Here is a 10,251-nt window from a genome sequence, read left to right on the forward strand (position 1 = left end):
AAGACCGGTAGAACGAAATTAATTTAAGTAAATAAGCGGTTATATGTGCATGGATAAAATGATTTATTTTGTGCAATATAAATTTAATAATTAGTGCAATATAAATTTAAATGTTTTAACAAAGGCTAAAAAATACGTTTCTTAAATCATGGTTTTGTTCCAACATTTTTGTTCAAATGCTTCTTAATGGTTCTTTACGGTTATGAAACTATGTATACGTTCAAAAAACGTATATGAAACTAATATGTGCTATTTGGGGTTTCACGTGGAAAGTGTATGCGTGGAGGCAGTAGGTTTCCCCCCCCCCTGCGGGGGGCTCCACTACCGTTAAACTAAACACATAGTGTGCCTTGCAAAGTACATGCGTGGACTTTCCATGCGTGGAAAGTTGTAAACTCATGTGGCAACTCGTCTCGCGTGGAAACGGAGCCCCTCCCCTGTCTACATAAGGCTAACCTGTTAATTTTCGACATTGCCCACTTGGAACCGACCAAAGTCCGCAATGTGATAATAGTCGTTGACATTGCCATCGATGAGACATGGGGATAGGGTTTGGAGTCATAAAATACTGCGGGAGTGACGAACTTTGGGATCCTTATCTCTGCTGACACACACACACACACACACACACACCCTTACAGAAAAGTATTACTGACTAAATACTTAAAATCTCAGTGATTTAATACTGTCAATATTTATTTGGGAAATACTGGGAAAATACTGGTAGTGATTAATATTATAGGTAGTGATTAATACTACACAGAACTACTGGTGCTTAGTATTGAATTACTCACCGATATTTCGATTTCCGATATTTACCCGGCATAAAAAAAAATTTTTTTTTTCAAAATTTTATTACTATTTTATAACTAAATTTGTTTCTTAAGATGCAGTTTATAATTATAAATATTTTCTCGTATTTGAAAAACACACTTACCTTGGTGGGATTGAATCGGGACCTCTGGATCGTGAGCCAACTGCCTTACGTGGTAGACTACTTCTTAATTTGATGTAAGTGTTATATATAGTCTACATGTGTCATAACCAGCGCAAATATATAATTTTTCAAAAATTATCTTAAGAAATAAATTCAGTTTAAAAAGAGTAATAAAATTTTGAATTGGATATTATAAAATGATATCCTCAGTACTATTTCAAAACTTGTACACTTTTATCACGACGAATTAGTACAGACCTTCATATAAAATGTATTTGTGCCTTACTTTTATCTCTTTTCCTTAATATTATCAGGAATTACTCATTATAATGTTTCTATACAAATTGTAGTACTGGTCAGTGATTAATTTCACATGGAATATTCAGTTCAGTACTTGAGTATTAATATTAAAATACTGGCCAGTGATTTATTACACATGGAATCCTTGGTTCAGTACTTCAGTATTATACTAACATTGAAATACTCATCAGTAATTTAACACAAGTATTTATTACACAAGTATTTTTCACCTAGTATTAAATGCTTTCTCATCAGAAATTTAATACTAAGTATTCAATACTCGTCCTGTATTAAATACTACTTTCATAAATTACTGACCAGTAATAAAATACTATGCGATACTTGGATCACAGTGTTTCAAGTACTAATAAATACTTAATTTTAGTATTATTAATACACAAAATAAGTATTTATTACTAACCAGCTAGTAATACTTTTTTGTAAGGGGTATACACGCGCGCGCGCGCACGCGCACGAACACGCACAAGTTACGTATCCCTTTTTTCAGTAACCGATCGACTTTTTTATTAATAAATTCACGGACAACCTCGTTTCGTCGATAAGGTTTCTGTCGATGTGGAGTAAGGTCGTTTAGTTCAATGACGTATTTAGTTAAGTCAGTCATTCCAGTAGATTCTGTATCAAACCTCGTGAATTAGAGTCGAGAAAGTTTTTTAATTTATTCGTTTCGTCAACCGTCAAGGTTCTTAATTCCGCTCGTGTAACGTAACGTTGTGACATTGGAATATTTACTCCCCTCTAATGTTTAAGTTCCTGTCGTTGGATTGATTTTAACTTTAAATGACATCCAAAAATCTATCTCGAAGATTAATTCATTTGACAGGTTTGGGAGGACGCTAAACATCACCCACATTGATGTCGAAAGACGTGCCCCTTTTAGTCTTGACGACTGACTTATTAATCACCTAATTGTACTCCGTTTCTTGATATCGAGTCTGAAGAAAAGTCTTTAATTTAAAGGTTTTTTACTCGTTCATATGTTGCTCGACTTAAGTACGATCTTTCACTTCTCGTGTCTAATATTCCGCGAATTTTTTCGCCAAAAATGGAAATTCTCTATCGGCATTCTCATGACTTTATTCGGCTCGACCAGACCGTTATTGGCACGAAAGATTCGTCGCTGTGTCAAACGATGGACTAAGTGGGGTCGCAAACCGATTGGTCTCCAGACTTTAAATTTCTCAATATCTAACGCATTCTTTCGAGTAATGTCAGTAGCTGTTTCAGGTGTTTTGTCCGTTATCAATGTTGACAACTGTACCATTTCTTTGTAGGGTTTGTCTGAAGTAACTACGTCCAAGTCATCGCCCGACAGTTTTGACTCGTCTGTTAATTCGACAATTACGTCTAATTTAATTGACGAGTCATTTTCGTCAGTTTTTTTTATCCTGTACATGAGTTAGTATCGTTGTATCTGCGCGAGTGCCTAATTTATCTAATGACTTAGTTTGCTCGATATTAATTTTAATTTTATTTTCTTCATTAATGCCCTCCGTAACAGTAACCTGAGGTTTGATTAATGTGGGCGCTACTCATTTCCCGAACGCGTTGGGCAATTTTTATTTATGTGGCCTTTGTGTCGGCAAACATGGCATACAATCTGTCGATCAGCCGTACACAAAGGTGAAGCGTGTTCCGTTTTGCCACAATTATAGCAAAGCATTTTACTCGGATCTGGAACGAATTTCATAGGCGATTCTTTTGACTGTTAGTTAGAATCAACTGTCGATGTTTTACTTTTTTTTCCAAAACGCGCGAGATTATGTTCAAGTCTCTGTTTGACTAGAGTCTTAGAATTGTTCGATGAATTCTTTTTGTCGGTACGATTGGTCTTTTGTTTAATGGCGTGCAAATTGGTTACGTCACTGTCTTTGTCCTCTATTGGTTGAATGTCGTCCTTATCTGTATCGTCTTGCAAATATTTTAATTCCGTTTTAGCGGCTCTATCACGTGATCCCTTTTGTGTGTCGAATGATCTGCGGTATAGGTAACTGCGCTCGTTTATGTAGTGCAAGAACTCATCGTAATCGTTAATTTGCAAGTTGAGGACTTCGAAGATTAACCGTGGATTAAACTTTACCAGAATCTGTTTTAGTTGTTCGCGGAAAGATGGAGGATGCCGCATCCTCTCGAAAATGAGGCCCGACAAAGAAACTTCGCGATTTTCACCCTTTTCGAGTTTTAAATTGTGCACCTATAAGAAGAGAGCACCGTCATCCTTCTTTACTCCTCATTGAAAACGGAAGGCTCGCGCAAAGTCTTTCCACGACCGCCAACGTTGTTTATTCAATAAATACCAGGCCCTGTACGGACCCTCGAAGATATTAGACAAACATGGAACAAACAAATCTTTGTTTATTCCACTCACGCTTAGCTGATCTTTTAAAATTAACAGAAACTGCTTGGGATCTTTTTCAGTTTTAGGGAAAGTGATGTTCCAGTTACTAACAATTCGCCCGATTTTCATGACAGAATTGAATTCTCGATCGTGCGCGTACGAGGGTGAATTTCCGCTCCCGCCGATTTGTCGAATAATTATCCTTTCTGGGTCGCGAACGACTATGTTTATTGAGTCGTACGTCGTCGTCACTGTCACTCAATTCGCTACTTCGCTACGATAGGGCCCCTCTTTTAGGTGTTCCTGGACGTTTTTCGCGTCTAGGTTGAGAACTGAACATTAAATTCTCGCGGCGAGACAATTCACTTCTGTTTTGTATTATTTGTCGGTATTCTTTGTTAGTTACGTAGTTATCTTCACTTACTAATTTGCCTTCAGGTGTTAATCGCGTTATTGTTAATTTAACCGTGCCGCATGGATACCCGCTAATCTGGTGATTAAATTGTTCTACATTTGAGTTTCGGGAATTATGTCGAACGTCATTTAACACTCTCATTTGATTCACGTTATATTCTGGTGATAGAGTGTTCAAATTGACCGATTTTCATCACCGAAATGTACTCTACGGAGTTCTCTTTTGAATGAACCTCTCTCGTTTACCGGGATAACTTCATTCTGTAATAGCCTGCTTTGTTACTCGGTTCCAAGTAATATTTCCCGAGATAACCCTCGCGCATCCTGACATGACGGCTGTATATCTTCATCGATATTCTGGAAACTGTTCGACGGTTCCACGTTTACTGCTTTTTTTCGCCCGCTCTCATGGTGATACGGTACAAAAGCTCCCGGGGAGTTTGATGATCTTTCTCGCGGTGGCCCACGTGCGTTCTGATGCAACAGCTGAATTTTATTATCTATATCAATCAAGCTACTTCGTTGCCCGGTTCCAGACGTCCTTGACAACTCAGTGTTAATTAAACATCTACTACGTTATTCTCTTCGTCGCTACTGTATACGTGATTAAGCGTTTCGTTATCCACCGTTGCATCTTCCCCTCCTCCCTGAGTTTAGCGGTGGGATTACAATATTATTCGATATATTTAATCTTTGCAACAACATATCTATTTTACTCTTGAGTGTCTCGACGCGTGCCAATCTCGTATCAAAATAGTCTAATCTCGTCGTCAAAGTCCTAAACGTTGTTTCTAATAATTGCGAACGTGAATTATCGTTAAGAGTCGGAGTCGCTCCACGCGATCCCCTTTCCCTACCTACTGGTGTACCCCCTCCTTCCCCCGAATGATTTTAGGGATAGCACCAATGGCTCACTGTGTCAAAACGGCCGTGTCCGAGCTCCGAGCGATAGGCGAACCCTCCACCCCCTCGCTCTCCGCTCGGTTTGTGATAGGATGGGCCCGGTCTGCACGTCCCCACTTAACGCGTCCCCCCTTTCAGACGATGTAGGAAACGTTTCGTTGAGCGACATTTGCAAACTCTGGTCGTTTGACGATTTTTTATTATTTATTTTTATTATTTTTGTTCCGGCTCTAGTCGTTCGTTTTGGCGGTGAAATAAACATAGACGTCATGACTTTATTATATATTGAGTTACGTTTAGTCTTGCCAGGACCTTATTTGACAGTAATTCAATAGAGTTTTATTTCAGATTAATTATTTAGTATATACTATATTCACAATTGTGCCAAGGATTGCTTTGACGACTTAACAACTACGCGGGATAATATTAATCAAGCGAAAGAAATAGAAATGGTAACGTGATGAAATATTATGCGAGCAAACCAAGTCGAGTAGAGTGAAGAATAGAAGCGTTTCTGATAAAATTTGTTTCCTTGAATTTGAACAAAAATTTACTACGACCCCAGATTAATAGCTTAATTAATTTGCAATTATTCAACAAGTCGACAACCGAAACAAGACTCAAGCTGTTGAAATGTCATCGACTTTTCAATAATATCATATAATAACTTAATTCACAATTAATCAATAACTGAGACAAGACTCAAGCCGTTGAAATGTCATTGACTTTTCAATAATAAAAACGGAATTTGTCAATAGTCCATAGCGAGATATGAGCAGGGCGCGTCAAAGGAGACGAATCGTATCGATCCGCGATTGATCCGCGTTGCGTGGTGAACGAAAGCGCGGAAACGCGTGCGCATGACTCTTGTGAGTTCGCATAAATTGAGGGATTATTGGGCGACGCTCCGTGGCAAGCCCGTGTCTTCGATCGAGATCTCACGCGCTGACGTCAGAGCCGTTGACAGAGAGACGGCGCCCAACAATTTCTTTCTAGCGAACGGAATTTCGATTGTTATCGTGAACAAATAGTTTGTCAAAAATAAATTACTACTTATTTGAAAATTAATAATTAGTGAAAAATAATTATAATTTTGTTCAATAAAAAATAATTAGTTTACTTATATTAATAGTTAAATATAAGTAATTTAATTAATGCAATTAAAGGTGGTTTAAAAAATAATTATGTTAATGTTATATTAAAAATATAAACTCGTTTGTCCACCACTTCCAAAAACTTTGCTATTATAATTTTTATTATGATATATTTAAATTAAATATTAATTAATTCTTTTAAAATCTAATCTTTTTTAAGAAGAACATATTTAATTTAATTATTTTTTAAAATGTTAGAGATTGTTGAATACAAATATAAAATTTACCAAAATTTATTTTGTTGTTATTGCTTTCGTGAATAATTAATATTTCCAGACACCATAGATCATAAAAGATATAAAATCAACGTCTATCATAATATAATGGACTCGATTCAATTAATATTTTAACTTGCCTACTATACGAATTGCGCTACAGATCACTTTTTCGTTCTCTTCAACTTTTACAAGACAGCAATTTATGACATTTACAAGACAGCATATGCATACGTGTGTGATTTTTGAATGCACCTTCCTTCTTATAAAGATCTCCTCGGTATCAGCTCCCTCCAGTTATAATGTTATATACACACACACACACGCGCGCACGCGCACGCGCACGCGCACGCACGCACGCACACATGTATCTTTCTCAGTTTTTATAAAATTGTTTAGTTTAAACGGAATCGTGAACGCAGAACGGTACTTAAGTTTTATGGCCAACGTTGTAAAACTTTCAGAAATAGAATTAATATCAGGGATGGTAAAGTTAAGTATCTTAATATCACTATTGTGGTGGTCTTGTATACTTGAATATTGTTAAGAAATGAAAGATGTTTAATCCTGTTCTAGATAGTGGAAAATATGAAACTAAGCGGATATCTATTGTCTAATAGTGTGTTAATTTCTCTTTTTAAATTCTTTTTATGGAACTGTAGGTGGGACAACAAAATAATTTTATCTGTCAGACCGTATATTACGCCTCTTTTATAGCATAATGGGTGGTTAGAACTAAAATTTAGGTATCTTCCAGAAAAAGTAGGTTTATGGAAGTGATCGAAAATGATTCTGTTATCCTCTACAATAATTGTAACATCTAAAAAATTAAGCCTTTCACCATGTCCGATCTCACACGTAAATTGCAACCCTTTGTGCAAAGAGTTGAAAATCTCCAGAGTATTATTCAATTTCATCATGCGGAGAATCCTACATCGTCCACATAACGGCAATATAAATGCAGAACATAATTGAGTTGTTTGATTGCAATTTCTTTCAGATCGCACTAAGTCCGCTATCTCCAATATACGATCTATGATAGCATAATATGATCTAATTAAAGTAAGAAGCGAAATATATATCTATATATCGTTTTAATTATCCCTGGCGGAAATCTATGAGAAAGTATGTTATTCCGAAAACAAATTATGACTGTCTGCAATAAAGTATCCGAAATTTACAACTCACTCATATTTTAACAAGTTGTAGTTTTCTCGTAGAAAATTTATACAATTATCTAAAATGAACTATAACCTTCTACGAGAAAAAAATAGTTAGTTTGCAGTTACTCATTTAAATTATAAGTATCTATGCTAAACTACTAGTTTCTACGACATAATTCGGACAAAAATGGTAAACGAAAAGATGGACGGAATCATTTGTTGTAACTTTTCATAGAAATTACAAGTTTCTAAAAAAAGTACGACTTTTAACAACTGTTTCTGACTTTGACCAAAAATAGAAACAAGTAAGGCAAGATATTCGTATAAAAGTTACAACTTTTTACAACTCACAGCAACGTTCTAAAACTTTATTGAACTTAAGAGAGCTAACCAGGATGTAGTTTTTCGTAACTCCTCATAAATACTACAAGATTGTATTACAAATTATAAATTTTTACAGTTACTAGTCTCCACCAAAATTGACTACTTGGAGGCATTCACAGTTGTAATTTAGCATAGAAAATATAAATTTCTAAGGAAAACTATTACTTTTGACAGCTCTTACGGACTTGGACTGATTGTGAAAAATACTCGACAGACTTTTTTGTAATCTTTAGTGTAAAGTTTAAAACTGTAGCTTTCTACGAATTACAACAATAATCTACAATTCTGTTGAACTTGAAAGAAAAGTAAACTAATTAGAGCGTAGTTTCTCGTAACTTTTCATAAATACTACAAGATTGTACCACAAATTATGAATTTTTACAGTTACTAATCTCCACCAAAAATTCACTACCTGAGGGCATTCACAGTTGTAATTTAGCATAGAAAGTACGACTTTTTAAGAAATATTATTACTTTTGACAACTCTTACGGACTCGAGTCCGTAAGAATTGTCAAAAGTAATAGTTTTTTTTTTAAAGTCGTACTTTCTATCGGTTCAAACCAATTGTGGAAAATACTCTATAGGCATACTTTCTTGTAATCTTTTGTTAAAACTGCAACTTTCTACGAATTACAACAATAATCTACAACTTCGTTGAACTTGAAAGAAAAGTCAAAACTAATTAGAGCGTAGTTTCTCATAATTTTTTATAGATACTAAATGATTCTACAAGAAATCACGAATTTCTTGCCTAGCTCCCGTCGCAAATTATTGAAATTTATTGTAGAAAGTACAACTTTCTACAAAACCTACTTGCTTTGACAATTCTTGCAGACAAACTGAAAATAGAACCAAGTAGAGCTACAACTTGTTACGAGTAAAAACAACATTCTACAACTTGTCTGAACTTGAAAGAACTTGAAAGTCTGAGCTATATTTATTCTCATTTTGTCTCAAAGTCAAATTTTCACTCCCAAATCAAACGTTAGCAGATAGTTGTAAATTTTCGTAAAAATTTGTAATTTGTTTGAACGCTAGTAACGCGCACTGCCGCTACGCGGCAACATGCACCAAATGGGAATCCTTCTCGTAAGAAAAAATTCTCAATACATGTATAACTTATACTCTATTTATAAATCGGTATCCCCGGATCGACGACAAATTCATGTCAATACGAGATCCTTCCAGTGTTAAGTATAAATTTCTTGCAGAAATCGGTAATCCTTTCCCCGATTCTCGCCAAAGTAAATGCCAACCTTTTTTTAATGATATTCTATATAAGATTACATATATAACTTTACATTTTTTTTAACATGAATCGGTAACCCCTTCAGCGATTGACGCCAAATTCAATACCAACCTTCCTTTAATGACACTCTATCCATAAAAACAAATTTCAGCTTAATATCACTGTTAGAGAACTCTTTCCCTCTCTTTCTAATTTTTGTTGAAAGAGAATGGTTGGCTTGAGCTCCTTCCACGCGTTGCTCTCCGGTGTTCTTCTCGGGAACGGCGTGGTCAAGACAATGAGTCTTTTAGTTTAATTATACTTTATTGCTCTTCGACAACACTACTAACAATAACGGAAAAGTCGTTAGGCCTGTGCTGGCCGCGCTTCACGTGCTGCTTGCTTGACTCGTAGCGAGCTTCTGAGCGGATTCGGGGAGGGGAGCTCGGGCCCCATCACGTGATCGCATAGCTTCGACAAGGCAACAGGGACGGATTGCGCCGCGAGTATGCCTGAGGCATTCAACCGCATAATATACTTAACAATCACAAAATTTACGGAAATTAGAGCAATTACGGAGATTTCGATAGAAATCGGTAACCTTTTTTGAAGACTTTGGAGACTTTAGAAAAAAAAGAAAAGATACCTAAATGAGGTCTCCGATTCATTGAAATTTTAATATATACTTCAGAAAATCGGTTAATAAAATAAATGAGTAGTTTTTTTGTTATAAACCAATTTTAATGAAACCAGTACTAAAATTTTTTCAAAAAACAAAGCTAAACTTAAAAAAAATTAAACCCATCGTCATCCTCAAAAAATTAGAATTTTGGAATCGAATCTCAGCGTTTTAGAACATTCTGAACACATTGGCATATCAAGAAAATTGGTTATAAAAAACAGCCCAAATAAATTGCAGAAGCATTTAACTCACATTGAGAGCTTTCAAAAACACTATAATAAAGTATAGGTATTTTCCTTTATTACTTTTCGAGAAATATTCGACGTATTAAGGTGGTTCATGCATGTAGGTCAAATGTAGTTAGCCCGGTTGGACGTCCCTTACGTCGAGGCTGCTCGCTCCAGCTCATATTTCACACTTGTATCGCTTGTACGTACAGGTTATGTAGATCGCGACGACGAAAACTTCTTCTTCTTCTTCTTCTTCTTCTTCTTCTTCTTCTTCTTCTTCT

Source organism: Temnothorax curvispinosus, unplaced genomic scaffold, assembly GCF_003070985.1.
Source record: "Temnothorax curvispinosus isolate PA1 unplaced genomic scaffold, ASM307098v1 QBEX01017208.1, whole genome shotgun sequence".
Taxonomy (NCBI): domain Eukaryota; kingdom Metazoa; phylum Arthropoda; class Insecta; order Hymenoptera; family Formicidae; genus Temnothorax; species Temnothorax curvispinosus.